We start from the raw sequence: 18,030 nt of genomic DNA on the forward strand, positions 1-18,030 counted from the left end.
GAAGAGGTTTTGAGCAGCTGGATTTGGATGCTCTAGAAACAGGGTAAACTTGCACAGCAGTGGCAGTTATATTTCCTATTCCTAGAGGCTGTGCTATCTCCCCATGGGCCCCTTAGAAGGGAGTGGACACCATCTACAATGCTTGGTTCACATAGGAAGTTCTCCATGGCCTAGAACTCCTGCATGATTTGATGTTGGTTCTGCCCATAGTCGCACTAATAACAGTAATAGTGCACAGCAGTCCCGTGGATCACAGCATAGAGGGAGAGCATAAAGAGGCAGCAGAGCATAAAGAGGCAGCACATAGAGTCATATCACTTGCGTACCTATGAAAGGATCCAGTGAGAAGGATCCCAAGGGCTGTGCTCACCTTGACGGGGTCAGACGGAGCCTGGCTCCTCTGGGTTTGACTCTTTAAATCATTGCTTTTGTGATGGCCGGGGGGGAGCCTTTTTCTTTCAGGTCTGTGCCTCAGTGAGCCTAAGTCTGGTCCAAAACTGAAAAAAAGTCTTGGGACCCATGATAATTTAATCCATATGTACTGAACTTTATTTGGTTATAATTCAAAATTTCAACCAAAATAAAATGATCCAAAAATTGAATTTGAACCATTTCCCCCAGTTCGGCCAGCGAGGCTGCAAAAGATCCTCTGAGGCAAACAGACCATTCCCAAAGGGTCTAAGCCTCAACCTCCTTTGCCCTCCTTTCCATGAGTCGCCTCATAATGTACCAGCCCAGCATGGCACCTCCCACAATGCATTGCCACCTCCCACAATGATGTTTCCCCCACCCCTGCGTTCCTCAGCCACCCAAGCCCTGACTCTGTGTTTGTGTTTGTTTTGTCTTAGTTAGACTCTCAGTTCTCCAGGGCACAGAACCTATCTCTTGTGTTTGGAAAGTGCTGTGTAATTTACAGCCCTCCATCAATGGTTTGTAGTAACAAATGTTAACCATATGTACCACTCCAATACTATTCCATGACCTGCTGCCTTGCGGGCCGCCAACATCCTGCCTTGTGGTTTCTGCAGTTTGCTACCTCTGCTCTTTGGATGTCTGACAATATCTTCATAGATGGTCACCCAACATTGTTGCAGATGGCGCCAACAGCTTGTCCATTTTGAGCCAAAAGTGCCTGAGCACCAAAGACAAAATTGTCAAAAGTGGCCTTGGACTTTGGGTGCTTCACATTGTTGGCGCCCAGTATGAGACATCCAAAACACTGCAATGCCTTAAATTGGGGGCTGTTTATAGATAATTTCAGCCCAACTGACTGGAATGTGCTTCCTGTTTTAATAATTGAATACCTATAAACCTACATTGTATTCTTCTGAATCTGTCTAGCTATGAAATAAGAATTAGTCCTCCAGAATGCACCGTATCACCCCCCAAACCCCACCACAAGTGGATAGGCCACCCCTTTTTAAGTACAACAGAGAACCAAAACACCTTTTCAAACCACTCAGCCCTCTTCTTACCCTGAACCCCTTAGCTGTGGTCAAGATTACCCCTTAGCAAAAGCGGGGGAGGATGAGAGGTCACCTCGATACACTCTGAACCTTACAGTATCTTTCCCACAAGGGAGTGGATATTTCAGTCATGGGCTCATTGTAACATTCTGGAATGTTCTATTTTCTTGATCTTTTAAGGGTATTTGAACCTTTGAAAATAATAACATAAAATAATAAATAATAAATAATAATAATATAATAAATTAATAATACCAGCAAACAATAAAAAGAAGCAAAATAGACAAGTAAAAAACCAAACTTGCCACACTCTGGGACACCTCTGCTATCAAGTTATTTATTACATAGACTCGTCTGGTGCATGTTGGTTTCAAGTTACAGTGGGGGAGGTTTGGATTGGATATTAGGAAAAACTTTTTCACTAAGAGGGTGGTGAAACACTGGAATGCGTTACCTAGGGAGGTGGTAGAATCTCCTTCCTTAGAGGTTTTTAAGGTCAGGCTTGACAAAGCCCTGGCTGGGATGATTTAACTGGGAATTGGTCCTGCTTTGAGCAGGGGCTTGGACTAGATGACCTTCTGGGGTCCCTTCCAACCCTGATATTCTATGATTCTATGTGATGATCCACAAGAACCTCTTCATCTGAGTCTCTCTACTTCCCCAGCCTCATCACTTCACTTAATTCCCTTGCCTCTTGCCTCTCAGTAGTTAGCAGCCTCTGCCCTGGAAGGATTCCCACGACCTCTATCATTCCTCTATCTCGCAGATAACAGATTACTTCAGGGAACTCGGAGTGTTCAAGAGATCTTCTCAGAGATCCTTCCTGTCCCATGAGCAAAGGAAGACAGAAGGCAGAAGATTCTGGAAGTAAACCGCTGGCTAGGTAAGTGGCAGAGGGTTTTGGATTTCTGGAACAATGGCCCACCTTCTGTGGAGAGAGGGGACTGTACAGTTAGGCTGGCCTCCGTCTCAGTAGGAAACCCAATCTCTTTGGGGACAGGCTGGTTAGAGTAGTCAGGAGGGTGTTAAACTGATAGCAAAAGGGAAGGGTAAAATGAGGGAAGATATGAGCATTCAGCCCAAAATCAAGATATTGAGAAGAGAAGGCAACTCACCTTGTGCAGTAACTGTGGTTCTTCAAGATGTGTGTCCCTATGGGTGCTCCACTCTAGATGTGCTTGCACTCCATGTGCCTCAGATTAGAGATTTTAGGTAGCAGTGTCCATCCTGCCCACACATGCACTCTCCCCATCTCATGCCCTGCACCAGGGCTATATAGTGCTGTGTGGGCGAACTCCCCTCAGTTCCTTCTCTACCATGAAGCTCATTGAAAAGAACTCCGAAGCAGAGGAGAGGAGAGTAGATAGTGGAGCACCTATAGGAGGGCACATCTCAAAGAACCACAGTTACTGCACAAGGTGAGTAACCTTCTCTAATTCTTTGAATAGTGTCCCTATGGGTGCTCCACTCCAGGTGATTCCACAGCAGGACCCCTAACAGATGGATGGGTGTGACGAGGTGTACCTGCCCCACACCAGCCTGAAAGAGTTAACTGTGCTTTGCAGGCTGAGGAAGCCCCACCCTTCTGACTCTGCTGCACATGCTCAGCCTGGAGGCAGGGTATGAAAGGAAGTAGTCCAACTCAGCCTGGGCAGGCTGCTGAAGAGAGAGGACGCAGACTGCAGGCTCTCTCCAGGGAGCTGCTACAGGCCCTGACTACAAAGCCACAGAGCTCCAGAGGGACTCCAGGCTGCCTGTTGAGCCTGGAGAAGAGATTGTGCCAGCAGGTGCTAGCCCATTTGAGAATCCCAGAGACCCGGGGGAACCATGGAGCATCACCGAGGGAGAAAGGGTCGGAAGCAGCCCAGGGGAATTAGACTTTTCTCTAGTGAGTGAACTGGGGAGCCAGTCAGCGTGTTTTGGGAGGATCCCCATTGACTCAGTGGTGAGCACCCCCACCACCGCCAGGGCCCTGGCCTGGGACACCAAGGAGCAGGGAGGACCCGAGTCCCCCAACCCTGGGTGCCACACACCCCTAAGTTGCATCTCACTTCCCCAACAGGCCATCGGCCATGCAATCCCACAGAAGTGGGTTATTTTAATGACTCCGGCAATTGCGCCACATTACCCTTAGTGGAAGGGCCGTTTTATTGACTCTGGCCATTAGGCCACACTGCCCTGAGTGGAAGGGCCGCTTGATTGACTCCACTATGCCGTACTACCATGTTTTATAGACAGATTCATGAATACAGGACCTAACTGGCTGCTATACAGTTTTTTCCTTCTTCTGTCTGTACGTGACCCAGCTCTTGGGATGGAGAGTACCTATCCTGTGACAATAGAACTTCGGCATTGAGTCTAGAATTGAGGATAAAATAGTGGAGCCAAATATGGCATTGGACGCTGAGTCATGAGTGACTGCGAAATCTTCAGAGAATGTGTGAATGGATGTCCAAGTTGCGACTCTATATATATATGTGGCCAGAACATTCTTGAGGAAGGCTATGGAAGTGGAGAGGGATCTCATGGAGTGAGTTTGTATTCTAGAAGGAGGTTGAAGATCATGAGACTGGCAGCAGTAGATAATGCAGCCTGATATCCACCTGGAGAGTCTTTGCTTGGAAACTGGGGATTAGTTCTGTCCGCAATGGAGAGAAAGTCTGGGAGATTTCCTGAAGGGTTTAGTCCTATATAAATAAAAGGCTAATGCCTTCCTGACATCATGTGTGTATAATGACACATCTCTTTTGACCTGTTGTGGTTTAGGAAAGAAAACTGGACGGTGAATAAATTGGTTTATATGGAAGTCCAAAGATATTTTCAGCAGGAACTTGGGACATGGATGTAGGGTGACCTTGACTTTAAAGAAAAGTAAAGGGGAGTATGTCATTAGAGTCACTATCCCCCCTACTCTTCGAGCAGTCGTGTTGGCGACTAGAAATGTGGTTTTCACAGACAGGTGTAAAAGGGAACAGGTGGTCACGGCTTCCTAGGGGGGTCTCATAAGACATCTGAGTACAATGTTGAGGTCCCATGCTGGTGTGGGGCATCTGATTTGTGGAAAGAGGTTACCCAATCCCAGGAGGAACCTTCTTGTTATGGGATGAGCAAAAACAGAAAACCGCTCTATCATATGATGGAAGGCCATGACAGCTGCGAGGTGCACCTTTACAGAGCTTAGAGATAAGCCAGACCTTTTTAGCTTGAGTACAAATGATAGTGGAGAGGATGTAGGTGATATGGGCTTTGAGTCACACCAGTGTTTGAATCTCTTCCACTTTTGGACATATGTGACACGACTGGCTTGTTTCCTGCTATGCAATAGCACTGTCCATATCCTCAGAACGGGTTGTTTCTAAACCCTTGAACTATCTATCAGCCACGCCTTGAACCTGGAGATTGGGGAGATGAATTTGATCAGCATCCTGGGAGAGGAGATTGGCTGACAAACAGCAAGCTGACATAAGGAAACCATATTTGTCTTGGCCACATGGGCACCACAAGAATAACCTTGGCTTTTTCTTCCTTTATCTTGAGCAGCATCTTGGATATTAGGGGAATTGGTGGAAATGCATACAAGAGTCCTCAGTTCCAATGGAGGAGAAAGACGTCTCCCAGGGAGTGGTGACCCAGACTGGCTCTGGAGCAGAAATGGGAGCACTTTTGTTCTTGGCTTTAGTGAACAGGTCTATCTGTGGGACATCCCAATGTAGAAATATGCAGTGGAATATAGTGGGATCTCTCTCCCATTCATGATCTTGCAAGAAGCATCTGCTGAAAGCATTCGCTGGGGTGTTTTGTATGCCAGAAGGTAAGCAGCTAAGATGTTGATCTGGTGCAATGTGTACCAAATGCAGAGTCTCACTGCTTCGGCGGACAGAGCAGTTTATGTAAAATGTATATGACATGCTGTCCATCATGATCATAGAATCATAGAATATCAGGGTTGGGAAGGATCTCAGGAGGTCATCTAGTCCAACCCGCTGCTCAAAGCAGGACCAATCCCCAACTAACTCATCCCAGCCAGGACTTTGTCAAGTCTTAAAAACCTCTAAGGAAGGAGATTCCACCACCTCCCTAGGTAACCCATTCCAGTGTTTCACTGCCCTCCCAGTGAAAAGGTTTTTGTAATATCCTACCTAAACCTCCCCCACTGCAACTTGAGACCATTACTCCTTGTTCTGTCATCTGCTACCACTGAGGAGAGTCTAGATCCATCCTCTTTGGAACCCCCTTTAGGTAGTTGAAAGCAGCTATCAAATCCCCCCTCATTCTTCTCTTCCGCAGACTAAATAATCCCAATTTCCTCAGCCTCTCCTCATAAGTCATGTGCCCCAGCGCCCTAATCATTTTGTTGCCCTCTGCTGGGCTCTTTCCAACTTTTTCCACATCCTTCTTGTTGTGTGGGGCCCAAAACTGGACACAGTATTCCAGAGGAGGCCTCACCAATGCCAAATAGAGGGGAATGATCATGTCCCTCAATTTGCTGGCAATGCTCCTACATATACAGCCCAAAATGCCATTAGGTTTCTTGGCAACAAGGGCACACTATTGAGTCATATCCAGCTTCTCGTCCACTGTAACTCCTAGGTCCTTTTCTGCAGAACTGCTGCCTAGCCACTCGATCCCTAGTCTGTAGCAGTGCATGGGATTCTTCCATCCTAAGTGCAGGACTCTGCACTTGTCCTTGTTGAACCTTATCAGATTTCTTTTGGCCCAATCCTCTAATTTTTCTAGGTCCCTCTGTATCCTATCCCTACCCTCCAGCGTATCTACCACTCCTCCCAGTTTAGTGTCATGATTTTTATATGTTTGCCCCGATCAGTGGCAGGAAATGAATACAGGAATTTCTGACTGCTCTGAGTTCCAGCAAGTTGATGTGTACCATGGACTCAACAGGAGACCACCTGTCTTGAATGGTATGGATGTTCTGGTGGGCTCCCCATTCCTATAGGGAGGAATCCATTGTTATTATTGATGTTGGGCGTGGCTGAATGAAGGAGACCCCAGCACAAACATTGTGAGGGTTCTTCCACCATTCAAAGGACTTTTTAACTACCAAGGGCATAGAGAGTAGTTTGTTTAAATGTGTTTGCGTGGTGAGTAAATAATTCTGAGGTACCTTTGAAGGCAGCACATGTGATCACTCTCCTTACAATGTATATTTTTTCATGGTCTGTGTGGTATATAAAATCTCCTCACTGTACTTTCCACTTTATGCATCCGATGAAGTGAGCTGTAGCTCACGAAAGCTTATGCTCAAATAAATTGGTTAGTCTCTAAGGTGCCACAAGTACTCTTTTTCTTTTTGCGAATACAGACTAACACAGCTGCTACTCTGAAACCTGTGTGTTGAAAGTGCTCTTGACCCAGGGTGAATCATAGAAACCGTCTGTGGGAGGGTTGGATCGCTATATGGAAGTACGTGTCATGGAGGTTGACGGCTGAGAATCAGTCCCCTTCATCCAGTGATGGAATCATTGCTGCAAGGGTTACCATTTTGAATCACTAAACCTTTATAAATCTGTTGCGTGATCTTAGTTCTAGAATGGATCTCCGACAGCTATTCTCTTTTGGTACCAGGAAGTACCTGGAGTAAAATCACTTCCCTCTGTGTTGTGTAGGAACTGGTTCTATATCACCCAGATTCAGGAGAGAGTCGATTTCCTGTCGCAAAAGGTGCTGTTGAGTGGGGTCCCTGAAGGGGAACTGGGGTGGGGGAGGAGGAAGATAAAATGGATAGAATATCCTATTGAAATAATATCCTACGCCCACTTGTCCATAGTGATATGTTCTTAGATCTGACAAAAATGAAAAAGGTGGTCATTGAAGCGGGGGAAATGCACGTATTGTTGCAGCAGATAAGAATGGGTGTGGTAATTCAGGCTACTCCTGGGGGAATTCTGCACCACTGCACATGTGCAGAATTCATGTCCCGCACAGAATATTTTTCTCTGAAGAAAATACATTCTGCCAGAGAAGTGCTGTAGTTATGCCTTTTGCCCATGGAGCTGCTGCAGTGCCAGAACACAGAGAAGCCACTCCCAGTCAGAAGCACCTCTAGCTGTGGATAGGGAAAAGAAGAGGCGCCTTCCTCACAGCACCCTTCCTGTGAGGCAAGGTCAGGAGGCATGGGATATGGCGGGGACAGACAGCGTGGGGCACGTGGAGCTGCTTGGGGGTCATAGACTGGGGTTCAGAAGGGCTAGTGGGAGGGGACAGACTGGGGCGGAGTCTGAATGGGAGTGGGGGTGCAGGGACACATGGGGAGGAAGGTGGCTGAGTGGGGGCACAGAGATACATGGGGAGGGGTACAGGGACTCATGGGGATGGGGGTGCAAGGACATGTGGGGACAGGGCAAGGGGGTGGCTGATTGGGGGTGCAGGGCCACAGGGGGAGGAGGGTTGCTAAGGTGGGAGTGCAGGGACATATTGGGATGGGGGAGGTGGGGTGGCTGAGTGGGGGTACAAGGACACATGGGGATGGGGAGTGCAGGGACACATGGGGACAGGGGCAGATGTGCCTGACTGAATGAGAGAGACTAGGGGTCATCCAGGGTCTGCATGGGGATGGCTCCCTAACAATCCCTTCCCCCCACCTGAACTCTTAAAGTCCCTAGACTTGCTGGTGGTGATGGTACCTAAGGAGTCTGCTGCCTTGTGGGTACTGAGTTGGAGATCAGTGGTCAATCTGGTCAGGGACTGTCTCCTTGTGGTAGATTCTCTACCCAGGGGATTTGAAGCCCACTTTCTAGAGACTTTTTGAGAGGATTCCAGTGATTTCCTCTTTGAAGCTCTAGAGGAGTGTTGCATGGAAGAAGCTGATGCAGTCGGCCTGGTTGGGGACCTATATATCTCTATAGATTACAATAAATGAATCGCCTGTTAAAATTGACATTGTCTAACATTTTGCTTTATACACAATACAAAATGCATTAATATAATATAATAAATATAATACCTGGTACAGTGAAACAAATGAACAAAGATTGGCAATAAACAGGACAGTAGATGAAAATAACTATTTACATGTGTATACTTTTTTTTAAAATGTAATAACCCCTAGGAAAGAACGGTAAAACATGGACCATTTCCCCCACAGAGCACACTGGACAATTAGTACACAGCAGCACTCTCTGCCATGTCATGTGCCACTGGGACAAGGGCCAGACACTTCAAAGAGCTCCCCTATCCTAACCCTTCCCCCTGTAGGGGTTCGTTGTGGCCACTGTAAAGTTGCTATGTGGTCAGTGGCTCTTACGCGGACTGCACAGCTCTGTGGGAAGCAACCTGGCTCTGCTACACTGGTGCAGCTCATTCACTGAGTCAAAGTGCTACATACTGCATTCATCTTTGTCTTAGAATTTCTCTTTCTCCTCTGTCTGCTACTTATCCACACTGGCCTTTTTACTCTGCTCCATCTCTGCTGCATTGTTCACCCCATTTTTCATTGGCTATTTGGCCTTTCTGGTCCTTTTGCTCAGGTCTCCTAAGCAGAATACAAAATCAAAACCATTTGAGTTCAAACCTAGGTGAGGTGAGTTCAGCCATCCATGTGGCAGCGTATCACCAGCACCAATGCACCAACTAGTCTTCCAGGGAACACTCAGCAAATTAAAACAACTCCACACCCCTACACAAACTCGTCCGGTTTAGACTTGGCTGATGATCGATGCACTTTTAGTGACATCCAGATATCTGTAGGCCTCATCCCTGAATGAGCGGAAATTAGAGCAATCATTAAAACAAGCTGGATTGGAGGGGTGCCAATCAGAATGGGGAGAGGCAGTGTGACATACTTCAATTGTGAAGCTGCACTTCAGAGGGATGAGCCTCACTCCCCTCCCCATTATCCCTGGGTAGGGATGACTCTGCCCAGAGACCCGCACACTCTGTAAAGCTGCTTGCAACTGGCCTTTCATTTTTCTGGTTAATCCCAGATTGGTGAGTTGCCATGTTTCTCATGCGAATAAGGACAGTCAAATCTCTGTCAGTGAAAAAGTAATAAACACTCTGCCTCCTGAAAGAAGAGCTGGTATTTCAGTTTTTTAAAAAACCCAGCTAAATCCAAATACTAATGTTGTGTAAAGCCAGGGGTTCCAAACTGAAGCTGCATTTAAACATGGGCAGGTAAAACTTTCTTTGGGTGCTCAGGCTTATCAAATCCTGAGGAAACGGGAAGGACAAGAACTGTGTTACAAATAAGTTAACTGCTCTCCAAATCCATACAGCAGGTTGGCAATGGAGCTGCTTAAATTTGTAACACATTCCAAACATGACACCAGATAACTGGTCTCTTCCTCCCTATATATTTGTGGTGAATTGAAAAACCATGTGCCTCTTCCATTAAGGTCTGAAAGGCGCCTTATTTAATCAAAGCGAGTGTGCTTTAATTTTTTAAAAGTCTTGGACACTTCATGCTCCCAGGAGTCCAGCAAGCTGAAAGATCTATTAAACACATCAACAAATCAGAGGAAGCAACGGATTAGCCAAGCCTTCCAGGACCAAGACAAGAAAGTCGGGTGAAGGGGTTAAACTCTGGTATAAGTCTTCATTTGCAGCCACTAATGCTGCAGCATATTATAGTCTAATCTAGACTGATCCCAGTTTAATGCAAGATTCTCCAAGCCCTGAATAGAATATGTAAAGAAGCCTCGGCAGTCATAATTTAGGCAGCCCTGCAGAGGGTTAGCTGAGCGATATGAAAGGCAAATTCCAGACGGTGTTATGAATTATTGCGCCTTATGAACCTTCCAACTCTCAACAGATGCCTGCTGCCATTTAAACAGCCACTAGATCAATTAGAAATGAAAGGCACAAATCGACCCTGTGCAAGGGCACTAAATTACCAGGAACTAATAATCCAAGCAGTAATGCCAGGTGGTAGGAGTTGAGCAGCGCACCCCCCAACCTCTGTACACTGCACAAATTCCTTTTTCAATTTTATGGAGAGAATTAAAGTGCACACACTAGGTGGAGAAAGGACCAATTTGTAGACCCCTGTCAAATGCTCAGCAAGCAATCTCTCTGACGTGCCTACAGCTCAGGCACTTTCCTTCAAAGAGTCCTAGAAGTTGGAGATAGAAAGTGACAATTAGACTATCTAGCCCAGAGGTGGGCAAATTACGGCCCGCGGGCTGGATCCGGCCCGTCAGGGCTTTGGATCCGGCCCATGGGATTGCTTTTCGTGGTGGCACAGGCCCTGCACCAATTTCAGAAGCAGTCGGCACAATGTCCCTGCAGCCCGGGGGGCAGAGGGCTCCGTGTGTTGCCCTTGCCTCCAGGCACCGCCCCCCGCAGCTCCCATTGGCCGGGAACGGGGAACCGTCAACGGGGGAGGTCCCTGTGGGGAGAGGGATAGCTCAGTGGTTTGAGCATTGGCCTGCTAAACCCAGGGTTGTGAGCTCAGTTCTTGAGGGGGCCATTTAGGGATCAGGGCAAAATTGGGGATTGGTTCTGCTTTGAGCAGGGGGTCGGACTAGATGACCTCCTGAGGTCCCTTCCAACCCTGAGATTCTGTGATTCTATGATACCTGGAGGCATGGCAAGGGCAGCATGCAGAGTCCTGTGCCGCCCGCCACCCCCAGGGGCCGCGCAGGGACATGGTTCCGGCTGCTTCCCGGAGCATGAGCCCTGGTCTAATGCTGTGAGTATTTAGTAGGCAACATGGTAATACTGGGGTTTGAAACATAGGGTTTTGAAGGAGTCTGGAAGAATGGAAGGTATTCCAGCATTGGAACAGAGCTTGAAGATACCTGAGGCAGAAAAAAGACAAGTTGGTGAGGGAGGATGACACCATAGCTGGAGTAAAGGAGGAAGCTTACAATAAGATAAGGTAAATTGAGCAGATAGATGGGGCTGGGTTAAATTGTGATGGTTCTTGAAGATAAGGACAAGAACACTGCACTTTATGATGGTGAGGGGGGCACTAGCCAGCAGAGGAATTGAGGGACGGCTGGTGTGATCTCAGCCACTGCATATTGAATGGACTTGAGGGAGGTCAGGCTGCAGAAGTTAAAGGCAAAAGAGGTGGCAACAGTCATCTGAACCCAAAATGCTGAAGGCCTGGGTGGGAATGTTGTTGTTGTAGACAGGGAAGAAAAGCCACTTTTTTGAAGTTTTATTTAGAAAGAAGTGGCAAGGTTTAGTTATGGGCTGGCTGCATGGGTCTAAACAAAGGGCTCAGTTGAAAATGATTCCCAGGTAACAAGCCCGAGTGACTGCGAAGATGGTGTCCACGGTGACAGATGAGAGAGCTTCAGGTGAAAGAGCAGGAGCTGTTTCGGCCATGTTCACTTTGAGTTTAAGGCTAGACATCTGTCAGAGAGACAGGGCAAACCAGGAAACTGGATGGAGGGCAACAGGTATGGAGTACAGAGGCAGTTTTGTGAGTTATCAGAGTAAAGATGGTCATCAAAGCCAAGTGAACAGGTAAGATCAATAGCGAAAGGGTTCAAAGAGAGAAAAGGAGGGGATTTAGGATGGAGCTCAATAGGACCCCCACCCACGTGGGAGACGGACAAAGGACGGAACTGAAGAAATGATCACAGAGGAGTGAGGAGAACCAGCAGAGGAGGGAGTCATGAATGCCCAGGAAGCACAACTTCTAGTGCTTTGTCCAGTCTAGTTTCAAAAATCCCAAACAATGGGCAGTGCCAGGTTAAGGCCCAGGGTTAGCGCTGCACTTTCTGAAGCCATGTGACTTCATCAAAATCCGAGTTTTCACATAAAAAGAAGGAATTTAATAGTCTTCACTGTTGCAAAGGAAACACAGAAAAAGTAGTTTGAGCATAGCTCATGCCATTATGTCTGCCTGAGTCTGCAGAGAGCCTGAAACAAAAGCTTTGACAGATGTGAACTACCCCATGCATTTCAATGGGCATCCTCACTAGCGCCATCCCAGTGCCTGGCAGAAGCAGACAAGTGCAGAGGGGCCAACTCCTGACCCAAGCTGAGGCATCCTGACTGATGGGATAATTACAGGGGATTCCAGCTGCACCACTCTGACCCATGTTTCCCCACCTCCTGCTTCTAGGCACTACATAATAATAATAATTAATATAACCCGTATGGAAAAATCTTGCCTTGCCTGGCCCCAGGGAGATGGGCTAGATAGTCTAATAGTCACATTCTCTCCCCGTGAAGCTACTCCTTGAGAATGAAGGTTCCCCATGCCATTGCCCTGTCTGTATGGAAGAAGAGATGGCACCCTACAACCACATCTCCAGTGGAGGCAGGATTGTGGCACGAGACGAGGCTACAAACTTCACTTTACTGAAGTGAGTGTTACTGAAGACCAAATAACAAACAAAACCCACATTGCTAAGTTGAGCACTCAAAAGTTAGGAAAATTCCCAGTTAAATAAATGTAACAGTGCACCTTTAATTCCTCCCCCGCCCCCATGTTACATTATGTTACAGGATCCATGACTGTTTTTTTCCAGAGGCCCCTCTCTCAGACAGTGAAGCTGGATAGTGCTCAGTGATTAGGTAGTTATTCCGTCTTTCTTTTTATCCACCACAGTCTCTGTATGGCCCTAGGCCTTCTACAACACACACCAGCCAAACCTTGCACTGAATACAACATCATTAATTTATTCATAGGCATTTCTATGGCGCTTTCCACTGGATTATCCAAGTGCTTCTCAAACATTAATGAATTTATTTTCACCACACCCTTGTGAGATGAGCTGGTATTATCTCCATTTTACACCTCAGGGACTGAAGCACAAAGAGGCCATAATTTTCAGCAGTGTTCACTAATTTTGGGTGCTTAACTTGAAACACCTAGGGCCTGATTTTTCAGAGTACTTAGCACTTTATAGTACTGTATAGTTCACGCCCAGTGAATTATTTGGGGCAGGTCTTTAGCCTGTGTGATATAGCAGTAGGGTTGCCAGGTGTCTGGCTTTCAACCCTCGCAGCTCTGGTCAGCACTGCTGACCGGGCCATTAAAAGCCCGGTCAGCGGTGCTGTGGAGCTAAGGCAGGCTAGTCCTTACCTGTCCTGACTCCGCACTGCGCCCCAGAAGTGACCAGCAGGTCCTGCTCCTGGGCATGGGGGCCACAGGGCTCCACGCACTGCCCCAGCCCCAAGGACTGGCTCCACACTCCCACTGGTTGTGGTTCCTGGCCAATGGGAGCTGCAGGGGGTGGTGCCTGTAGGTGAGAGCAGCGCACGGAGTCCCCTGGCTCCCACGCCCAGGAGCCGGATCTGCTGGCCGCTTCTGGGGTGCAGCACAGTGTCAGGGCAGGTGGGGAGCCTGCATCACTGTCCGGGAGCTGACCGAGGTAAGACCGTGCCCCAACCCTGAGTCCCAACCCCCAGCCCTGAGCCCCCCAAACCCCAGAGCCCCCTCCTGCAATTCAAACCTCTCATTCACACCCCCACCCCAGAGCCCGCACTCACAGTTCAGAGCCCATACTGCCTCCTGCACCCCATCCCCCCTGCCTCAACCCGCAGCCCCCTACCATATTCCGAATCCCTCAGCCCCACCCCCAAGCCTGGAGTCCCTCCTGCACCCCAAACCCATCATCCCCAGCCCCACCCCAGATCCCACCACTCCAGCCAGAGCCCTCACCCCCTCCCACACCCCAACTCTTTGCCCCACAGCCCTCTCCCGCACCCTGAACCCCTCATTTCTGGCCCCACCCTGGAGCCCACACTCCCAGTTAGAGCCCTCACCCCTTCCCACACTCCAACCCCCTGCCCCTGCCCAGTGAAAGTGAGTGAGGTTGCGGGACAGCGAGCCACCAAGGGAGGAGGAATGTAGTGAGTGGGGACGTGGAGCCTCAGGAAGGGGAAGGGCTAGGGTGTTTTGAGCAATTAGAAAGTTGGCAACCCTATACAGGAGGTCAGACTAGATAATCACTGTAATCCCTTCTGGCCTTGGCATCTATGAATCTACGAAAGCCCAGCTCCCAGTAACTTCAGATGCATCTGCGAGTAATCAGCATTTCTGAAAACCTGGCCGCAAGTGTCTCAAGTCGGGCACACAGACAGTGGGGATCACACAACTAGTGACTACCTGTAAAAGGTTTCAGAGTAACAGCCGTGTTAGTCTGTATTCGCAAAAAGGAGTACTTATGGCACCTTAGAGACTAACCTTAGTCTCTAAAGTGCCACAAGTACTCCTTTTCTTTTTACCTGTAAAAGGTTTGGTTTACCCCAGAAGGTATCAACAGTAACGTGCTGGAGGCTTCTAAATGGAGGGAGTTCCAGGGGCTGGGTGTGTGTTGGGATCTTCAGCAGCCCTTCCCAGATAGGCTGTAGGAGGGATCTCAGGCTGAGGATCATGGGAAGGAGACAAGGCTGGTCAGATTCATTTCTGCCCCGCCTCAGGCCATGGGAGAGAGGAGCCCTGTCCTTTCCCCAGGACACAGTTTCATTTGGAATTTTGGACTTAGTTCTGGGCACCCCGTGTCCAGAAAGTGATGAGCAAAGTATAATAAATGCAGAGCAGAGTAACGAAAATTGTCCAGGGGAGGGGAGAACTGACATATAAAAACTATTAAAAGAGCTAACTCTGCTGAGCTCCTGCTGAGAGTGTGGCATTACGGCAGGCGTGAACAAACACCAAGGAGAGAGAGGAAGTATGAAGTAACAGTATAACCTGGCATGTGCCTACTGGCACTCCTAGAGTGCCTCCCACCCTGTATCTGAGCACTGAGCAACAGGATGAAAGAATGGAAGGCGAGTCTAGACAGAATGTCAGGAAGCTTTTCTTCCCCCTGCGATGTGTGCAAGGCTGTGGCCAGCTCCCCAACCAGGTTATGCAATGCACTTGGCACTGCTGCTTATATGCCCGCAGGCAGACAAATCATCCAGGACCACACTGTGCATGGCTGCTGACATGACACCAAGGAGCTGGTTACCAACAAAATTATTTCTGCCTCTGTTATATCCTAGAGGAGGCTGCCATGGCACTGGAGAATCAAAGCAAACCAGACCATTTTCTCCAATCATGGGAATGAAAAGCTCAGGCTTGTGCAATGACAGAGGGTTAGTGGTCGCCTTCACCTTCTCCTCATGGGTAGAAGTGGAGCTCCCTGTTCATTCAGTCAAAGCAGCCAGTCCTTCCAAGGTCCAATACAGACACATATGACCTACACTGGAACTGAACAGGGATCTCACTCGCTCACTTACCTCCCCCCAAAGCTATTAAAAATTTGGAGGAAATAAATCTCTGCACTAATTCAGGGAGAGTTTGATCCTCGTCAGCGCAGAACAAATAAAAGGGCTGAACTGGCCTGACATTTTACTGCAGAAGAGAGGTCGTTTTCAGCCACTAATAAAAAGGATTTGACACAGGCTAATAAAGAGAAATGAATTCCTCTAATGGCCTAATTTAGCACATTCAGCAGTGTTCTGCCTGCAAGCCAGGAGGGGAAAGGCAAAGAGAGAGTGAGGCGGGAGACAGGAGGGAAGAGCAAGAAATGGAGGGAGGGAAAGAGCATTTCAAATTCCATTTCCTCTCTTAACTCTAGTAAAGATCAGCAGAACAAAAACAGGGCGGGGAATATTCAGTTCTCCTTGTTAAAAAGACAAAGAAATAAAAGACCCTTCACAGCATGAAAATTACAGTTTTGTGTCACTGCTGTAGGTGATTAAAACGGATGTGTCTATTTCTTAGGGGGTTTAAGCCTTTATTTGGTTAAATTACTCCTGTCTTAGTTCTGGCATCTACAAAGATTCCACATATTCCCATATCTACGAGCAAGTGGGAGCGCTAGCTATTAGAGGTCAGCAGAGTGACTACACTGCTGTCAGAGAAAAGGACTCACAATTCTGGGAGTAACAATGACATATACCATGAATGGAAAGTGTTTCCTCAAGACTCTGCTTTATGCTTCAAATGGCTGAGTGATTCTAGAGACGGGCCAGGAGTACAAAGGCAGAGGAATAAGAAGTTCCACATTCTCCCTCTTTAGCTAAGCCAAGGAAGAGACACTGTTTACACCAAAGGGAAAGAGTCCCATTAACTGAGAAGAGCATCCTATCATTGCTAAACACTGAGGCAGGCCTGGAGAATCAGGCCCAGACCCCCGAATAGGCATCTTACCACTTGGACTGGAAGAGAATAGGGCTCTGTCTGCTACAGGGCATTAAAACTAAAATCAAATTCACTGGGACTCTTGATGTATTCCTGCTGCTTCCCCCCCCCCCCCCACCCTCAGACAGGCTCCCAAGTGCAGAGTGTCTCAGGGAGACTGCTGTGTCTGAGCTACATAGACTGCCCAAGACAGACATCTCCTCACTGAATAGCAGAGCCCTGAGAACACACTTTGTAGAGTGGGAGTCAAAAGGAGAAACTATTTTGTAAAGTTCTTTTTATGGGTGATAAAACTCCTGATACACTATAAAACCGAGCAGTAACTCCACAGTCACTCAACCATTTTTTTCAGAGTGACCTTGGCAAGGAAGCTAAACTTCAATTACCAACCTGACCGACTGTGCAGCAATCTAGCTGCTGGGCATGGCTTTCCTTCCCCCGGGAGTGACCTTGGAAACCTCTGTTGACTGCAGGGACTTCAGTGCTGTTCAGCAGTTAAGCTTTCACAGCCCACACTAACACTTAAGGTATGTCTACACTGAAAATTCTACAGAGCCGCTCTAGTGCTTCAGTGTAGACACTGAAGGAAGAAAGGAGAGTAGCAAAATACGGACCATGGACTTCAGAAAAGCAGACTTAGATTCCATTAGAGAACTGAAGGGCAGGAACCCCTGGGAGGCTAATATGAGGGGGAAAGGAGTCCAGGAGAGCTGGCTGTATTTTAAAGAAGCCTTACTGAGGGCGCAGGAACAAACCATCCCAAAGTGCAGAAAGAATGGCAAATATGGCAGGCAACCAGCTTGGCTTAACAGGGAAATCTTCAGTGAGCTCAAACTCAAAAAGGAAGCTTACAAGAAGTGGAAATTTGGACAGATGACTAGGGAGCAGTATAAAAATATTCCTAGCGTATGCACCGGTGTAATAAGGAAGGCCAAGGCACAATTGGAGTTGCAGATAGCGAGGGATGTGAAGGGTAACAAGAAAGGTTTCTACAGGTATGTTAGCAACAAGAAGAAGGTCAGGAAAAGTGTGGGACCCTTATCGAATGGGGGAGGCAACCTAGTGACAGATGATGTGGAAAAAGTTGAAGTACTCAATGCTTTTTTTGCCTAGGTCTTCACAGACAAGGAAAGTTCCCAGACTGCTGCACTGGGCAACACAGCATTGGGAGTAGGTGAGCAGCCCTCAGTGCTGAAAGAACAGGTTAGGCCTATTTGGAAAAGCTAGACATGCATGGATCCAGATCTAATGCATCCAAGGGTGCTGAGGGAGTTGGCTGATGTGATTGCAGAGCCATTGGTCATTATCTTTGAAAATTCATGGCGATTGTGGGGAGGTCCCAGACGATTGGAAAAAGGCAAATCTAGTGCCCATATTTAAAAAGCAGAAGAAAGAAAACCTGGGGAACTACAGACTGGTCAGCCTCACTTCAGACCCTGGCAAAATCATGGAGCAGGTCCTTAAGGAATCCATGTTGAAGCACTTGCAGGAGAGGAAGGTGATCAGGAACAG

The 18,030-nt window shown here is 47.8% G+C and overlaps 1 protein-coding gene across 15 annotated transcripts in view; it reads right to left on the reverse strand.

The window, feature by feature from the left end:
* PKNOX2 (PBX/knotted 1 homeobox 2) overlaps nt 1–18,030 on the reverse strand; it is a 691,764-nt gene that overhangs the window by 186,077 nt on the left and 487,657 nt on the right. The gene's annotated exons all lie outside the window — the stretch shown is intronic.

The sequence above is a fragment of the Lepidochelys kempii genome, chromosome 22 (assembly GCF_965140265.1).
Source record: "Lepidochelys kempii isolate rLepKem1 chromosome 22, rLepKem1.hap2, whole genome shotgun sequence".
NCBI classification, from domain to species: domain Eukaryota; kingdom Metazoa; phylum Chordata; order Testudines; family Cheloniidae; genus Lepidochelys; species Lepidochelys kempii.